Below are 7,633 nucleotides of genomic sequence, written 5' to 3'. Positions count from 1 at the left end.
CCTGGGATCTGCAGCGGCTGTGGCTTTGCTCCAAGCCCTTTAGCGGCAGGTGCCAGCAGTACCCATCTCAGAGTCCCAGATCCGCGCAGTGGCTGCACCATTCTCCCAGGGCCCAAGTCTGCTAGACGCCATACTAGCTCCACAGGATCGCGATCACTGACAGTACGGCCCGCCCAATCCCACAGTGACAGAGAATACACAATATACTCACCAAAACCAGACAGAAATGCCACACTAGCTAGGAACACGAGGCGCTGGGAGAGCACAGTGAAGAGACCACAGGACTTCCCAGAAAACATCTGGACCAGCAACCCAGTCTCCAGTTACAACGGGACTTTCTAACCTGGAGGCAGAGCAGCACTGAGCTGGTGGGGCACATCAGCCCTCCAGTTTAAGACTAACCAGGGCCAAACCAGAAAACAGAAAGTCTGTTTACCCTGATTCCTACTGACGTGACCACCTTGAAATCTCCAGCTGCAGCAAGACCTCATAACCGGGCAGCGACAGCAGCATGGAGCTGGCGGAGCACATCAAAGAAGCAGGGCCAAACCAGAGAGCAGAGAGCCCAGATCTCTGCCAAGTGACCTGCCTGTAAGTGAGTGCACCCTTGAGAATCTGCAAATCCCCAGATCCTGGGTCCTTCTAAAACAGAAGCCAGGCATCGAACCCCCTCCCACCCATATACCCACTTTAGGAAGCAGAGGGGCACTTGGGACATTGAAGTTCCTGCACTGTGGGTCTAATTGAGGACTTAAGGCAGTTAATGCCAGAAATTGCACTGCGATCATCACTAGCGCCTGCGACATATACAGTGCAGAGCCTCTCCCACACACTCAAGGGTTCAACATTAGCCATCACTCTGTCCCTTGAGATACACGTCCACGCACACCTCCACACACACACACACACACACACACACACACACACACACACACTTGCATTTGCCCCGTCTGTGCCTGCGTACTTTTCTCCCACAGGTACACCTAGTCCTCAGCACACGCTAAGGACACGGGACCTCTCTCAGCTTGCTGAAGAACTCTCCAGACGCCAGAGAGAAACAGTACCAGTCTGATTTGCAGAATCCAAAAACAAACAGGGAAGGTTTCAGATAAGCCAATGGCCAGGGGTAGGCGAAAGAACACTTCCAACATAAATCAGGACATCATGACTACACCAGGAAACCCCAAAATAGATGGCTACTCCAATTCATCAGAAGCACAGGAAAATGACCTTAAAGCCATGCTTACCCAATTATGTGAGGCTCATAAGGAGGAAATGAACAAATCTTTCAAAGAGTTGGCCAGTCAATTGGAGGTAAAGAAAGAAGAAATAGACAAAAGCCTTAAAGAAACACAGGCAAACATAGCCAAACAAATAGAGGCACAAGTAGAGATAAAATTAGTGGCATATAAAAAGGAAATGAACAAGGAAATAGAGACCATCGTAGAGAGACAGGAATCCAAATTCAAACAGATGAAAGAAATGGTGCAAGGCATGAAAACAGAATTAGAATCAATAAAGAAAACACAAAATGAGAAAACCCTTGAGCTGGAGAACTTGGAGAAAAGATCAGGAACCACAAAAGTAAGCATCACCAACAGAATACAAGAGATGGAAGAGAGAATCTCTGGAGCTGAAGACACACTTGCAGAAATTGATACTTCTCTCAAAGAAAAAGTAAAATCAGAAAAATTTCAATCACAAAATATCTAAGAAATCAAGGATGCTATGAAAAGACAAATCTAAGAATAATAGGAATTGATAAAAAAGAAGACTCCAGACTCCAAGGTCCAGAAAATATTTTCAAGAAAATCATAGAAGAAAATTTTCCCAACTTAAAGAAAGAGATGTTTATAAAGATACAAGAAGCCTACAGAACTCCAAATGGACTAGACCAGAAAAGAAACACATCACGTCACATCATAGTCAAAACACTAAATCTACAGAACAAAGAAAAGATATTAAAAGCAGCCAGGGAAAAAGGCCAAGTAACATATGAAGGTAGACCTATCAGAATCACACCGGACTTGTCATCAGAAACTATGAAAGCCAGAAGGGCCTGGCAAGTATCATGGAGACTCTAAGAGATCACAAATGTCAACCCAGACTACTATACCCTACAAAGCTTTCAATCAACATAGATGGAGAAAACAAAATATTCCATGACAAAACTAAATTTACGCAATATCTACACAGCAAACCAACCCTACAGAAGATACTAGAAGGAAAACTCCAATCCAAGGAAAACAACTTCACCCAAGAAAACAGGGCATACAGATAATATCCCAACAAAAACGAAAGGAAAACAAGCAATGAAACAGGGTAAGATCACCGACTCCATTACAAAAGGAACTAACATGCATTGGTCAATACTATATATCAATACCAATGGACTCAACTCCCCAATAAAAAGACACAGGCTAACAGAATGGTTGCAGAAACAGGATCCAACATTTTGTTGCATCCAAGAAACACACCTATGCAACAAAGATAAACACCACCTCAGAGTAAAGGGCTGGAAAAATGTTTTTCAAGCAAATGGTTCCAGAAAACAAGCTGGAGTAGCCATCCTAATATCTAATAAAATAGACTTCCATCCAAAATTAATCAAAAAAGATAAGGAGGGCCACTATATTCTCATCAAAGGAAAAATCCACCAAGAGGACATCACAATCTTGAATATCTATGCCCCAAATAGAAGAGCACCCACATTCATAAATGAAACATTATTAAAGCTTAAATCATACATTGATCCTAATACCTTAATAGTGGGAGACTTCAACACCCCACTCTCATCAAGGGACAGATCATCAAGACAGACACCAAATAGGGAAATAAAAGTACTCACAGAATTCCTAAATCAAATGGACCTAATAGACGTCTACAGATCTTTTCACCCAAACTGAAAAGAGTACACCTTCTTTTCAGCACCACATGAAACCTTCTCCAAAATAGACCATATAGTGGGTCACAAAGCAAGCCTCAACAGATAAAAAAGGATTGAAATAATCCCTTGTATACTATCCGACCACCATGGACTAAAGCTGGACATCAACAACAACAGAAACAACAAAAAAACGACACGCACGTGGAAACTGAACAACTTACTACTCAATGACAGCTGGGTCAAGGAAGAAATAAAGAAAGAAATTAAAGACTTTCTAGAATTCAATGAAAATGAAGGCACAACATACCCAAATTTATGGGACACGTTGAAAGCAGTGCTCAGAGGAAAATTTATAGCACTAAATGCCTGCAAGAAGAAATTCGTAATATCACATACAAACAACTTAATGGCCCAACTGAAAACCCTAGAAAAAAAAGAAGCAGATACACCCAAGAGGAGCAGAAGGCTGGAAATAATCAAACTCAGGGCTGAAATCAATCAATTAGAAACAAATAAACCTATATGGCACAAAATTTGAAAATCTAAATGAAATGGATAATTTTCTTGACAGATTCCATCTACCAAATTAAGCCAAGATCAGGTAGAAAGACTGAATAGCCATATATCTCCCAAGGAAATTGAAGCAGTCATTAACAGTCTCCCCTCCAAAAAAAGCCCTGGACCAGATGGCTTCAGCGCAGAATTCTACAAGACCTTCAAAGAAGTGCTAACACCCATTCTCCTCAAACTCTTCCACAAAATAGAAACAGAAGGAACACTACCAAACTCATTCTATGAAGCCACAGTCGCCCATTCATGTTTAAAGTCTTGGAGAGATCAGGGATACAAGGCACATACCTAAAGATAGTAAAAGCAATATACAGCAAGCCTATAGCCAACATCAAACTCAATGGAGAGAAACTTAAATCAATCCCACTGAAATCAGGGACAATACAAGGCTGCCCACTGTCTCCATATCTCTTCAACATAGTACTTGAAGTCCTAGCCAGAGCAATAAGACAACTAAAGGTGATCAAGGGGATACAAATCAGAAAGGAATAGGTCAAAGTGTCATTATTTGCAGATGATATGATACTATACATGAGCGACCCTAAAAATTCAACCATAGAACTCCTTCAGCTGATAAACACCTTCAGGAAAGTGGCAGGATACAAAATCAACTCAAAAAAATCAGAAGCCCTCCTGTACACTAAAGACAAAAAGGCTGAGAAAGAAATTAGGAAAACAACACCCTTCACAATAACCACTAATAACATAAAGTACCTTGGTGTGACTCTAACCAAGGAAGTGAAAGACCTGTTTGAGAAAAACTTCAAATCTCTGAAGAAAGAAATCGAAGACGATCTCAGAAGATGGAAAGATCTCCCATGTTCATGGATTGGTAGGATTAACATTGTGAAAATGCCCATCTTGCCAAATGCAATCTACAGATTCAATGCAATTCCCATCAAATTACCAACACAATTCTTTACAGACCTTGAAAAAAACATTCTCAGCTTCATATGGAGAAACAAAAAACCCAGAATATCCAAAACGATCCTGTACAACAACAGATCATCTGGAGGTATCTCCATCCCCGATCTCAAGCTGTACTACAGGGCAACAGTAATAAAAACTGCCTGGTATTTGCATAGAAACAGAAAGGAGGATCAATGGAACCGCTTAGAAGACCCAGAAATAAACTCACACACCTATGAATACTTGGTATTTGACAAAGAAGCCAAATCCATTCAATAGAAAAAAGACAGTATGTTCAACAAATGGTGCTGGTCCAACTGGATGTCTACATGCAGAAAAATGAAAATAGATCCATATTTATCACCCTGCACAAAACTAAAGTCCAAGTGTATCAAGGACCTCAACATAAAACCAGATACTCTAAATCAGTTGGAAAAAAAAGTGGGGAACAGCCTAGAACTCATTGGCACAGGAGACAACTTCCTGAACAGAACACCAACAGCACAGGCTCTAAGAGCAATAATCAATAAATGGGACCTCATGAAACTGAAAATCTTCTGTAAAGCAAAAGACACAGTCATCAAAACAAAACGACTGCCTACAGATTGGGAAAGAATCTTCACCAACCCTTTATCTGACAGAAGGCTAATATCCAGTATATATAAAGAACTAAAGAAGCAGAAAAGCAACAAACCAAGTAATCCCATTAAAAAATGGGGAATGGAGCTAAACAGAGAATTCTCGAAAGAGGAACATCAAATGGCAGAGAAACAGTTAAAGAAATGCTCATTAGCCCTAATGGCTAATGAGAACAACCTCATTAGCCATTAGGGAAATGCAAATCAAAACAACCCTGAGATTTCACCTTACACCCATCAGAATGGCCAAGATGAAAAACTCAAGTGACAACACATGCTGGAGAGGTTGTGGAGAAAAAGTAACCCTCCTCCATTGCTGGTTGGAATGTAAACTGGTACAACCACTCTGGAAGTCAATCTGGCGCTTTCTCAGACAATTAGGAGTAGTGCTACCTCAAGACCCAGCTATACCACTGCTAGGTATATACCCAAAATTTGCCCAAGTACACAACAAGGACATTTGTTCAACCATGTTTGTAGCAGCTTTATTTGTGATAGCCAGAACTTGGAAACAACCCAGATCAACAGAGGAATGGATACAGAAATCATGGTATTTTTACACAATGGAATACTACTAGGCAATCAAAAGGGAGGAAATCATGAAATTTGCAGGCAAATGGTGGGATCTAGAAAAGATCATTCTGAGTGAAGTATCCCAGAAGGAGAAATACAAACTTGGTATATACTCACTTATATAGACCTACAAGATATGATAAACATAATAAAATCTACACACCTAAAGAAGATAATCAAGTAAGTGGACATGAGTGAAGATGATCAATCCTCATTTAGAAAGACAAATGGGATGTGCATTGAATGTATGACAGGAGTCTACCGCAAAAGGCATCTGAAAGACTCTTCCTAGCAGTGTTTCAAAGCAGACACTAAGACTCATAACCAAACCATGGCCCAGTGCAGGGAATCATATGAAAGAAGGGGAGTTAGTATGATATGGAAAGGATCGGAGCTCTACAAGGACCAAATATATCCAGGCACAGGGCCTTTTCTGAGACTGACACTCAACCAAGGATCATCTATGGATATAACCTAGAACTTCTGCTGGGATGTGGCCCGTGGTAGCTCAGTAACCAAGTAGTTTTCCAAAGCAAGGGGAACAAGGACTATTTCTAACAGGATCTCAAGGGCAGGCTCTTTGTCCTCCCCCCCCCCCCAGGGGAGGATCAGTCCTGTTAGGCCACAGAGGAGGACTTTGCAGCCAGCCTTGAAGATACCTGATAAAACAGGGTCAAATGAAAGGGGAGGAGGTCCTACCCTATCAGTGGACTTGGAAAGGGGCAGGGAGGAGACCAGGGAGGGAGTTGGGGAGGGGGAGGGAATGAGGGAGTGGGATACAGCTGGGACACAGAGTTAACAAATTGTAACTAAAAATAAAAATAAAAAATAAATAAATAATAATAAAAAAAATTTAAAAAAAAGACAATCCTCTGGGGCTTTGGCTTCCAATGTAAACTTGTTATTTTATCTCTGTCATGTCAAGCTTTGCTTCTTAGTTTAGCCTTTTCAGCCTCTGTTTTATGCTGCTCCTAAGTACCTGTTTACTACTACATTAGATTATTTTAGGATTAATTTATGATTACTTCTCACTAAATATTTGTTGTAGAATCAGAAAATTAGACAAACAGCAAATGTGTTGAAATATCTTGGGCTATAGAGCCACAAAGTTCTATGCAATTCACAGCTACAAAAAGATTCATAAATTTTTGAAATATAGGACTCATATTCTCACATATGCAGAATCCAACAATCAACATACCTTATTAAAATGATGAAAGTATGGCAGAAAGTTAATGATTGCATGAACTGGTGATATAATAGAAATAGATTTTATGCTTACCATTTAAATAGTTATACTATTTAACCTTTTTCAAAACTATTTTTATGAGTAGTTTGATGAAGTATTAAAATTTATTTATTTATTATTAATTACAGTTTATTCACTTTGTATATCCCAGCTGTAGCCTCCTCCCTTATCCCCTCCCAATTCTACCTTCCCTTCCTCTTCTCCTCCATGACCCTCCCCAAGTCCACTGATAGGGAAGGTCCTCCTCCCTTTCCTTCTGACTCTAGATTATCAGGTCTCATCAGGACTGGCTGCATTGTCCTCCTCTGTGGCCTGGTAAGGCTGCTCACCCATCAGGGGGAGGTGATCAAAGAGCCAGCAACTGAGTTCATGTCAGAGACAGTCCCTGTTTCCATTACTAGGGAACACAATTGGACACTGAGATGCCATGGGCTACATTTGAGCAGGTGTTCTAGGTTATCTCCATGCATGGTCCTTGGTTGGAGTATCAGTCTCAGAAAAGACCCCTGTGCACAGATATTTTGGTTCTGTTGCTTTCCTTGTGGAGCTCCTGTCCTCTGCAGGTCTTTCTATCTCCCCTTTCTTTCAAAGATTCCCTGCACTCTGCCCAAAGTTTAGCGATGAGTCTCAGCATCTGTTTTGATACCCTACCGGAATATCAGAGGCCTTCTGTGGTAGGTTCCTGTCCTGTTCCATGTTTTCTCCTTCTTCCAGTGTCCATCCTGTTTGCTGTTCTGAATGAGGATTGATCATCTTGCCAGGGGTCCTCCTTCTTGCTTAGCTTCTTTAGGTGTACAGATTTTAGTA

Source organism: Psammomys obesus, unplaced genomic scaffold (genome assembly GCF_907164565.1).
Source record: "Psammomys obesus unplaced genomic scaffold, mPsaObe1.curated_primary_1811, whole genome shotgun sequence".
In the NCBI taxonomy this organism is placed as follows: Eukaryota; Metazoa; Chordata; class Mammalia; order Rodentia; family Muridae; genus Psammomys; species Psammomys obesus.
The sequence above is the reverse complement of the archived record's forward strand: the minus strand, read 5'-3'. Positions refer to the sequence as shown.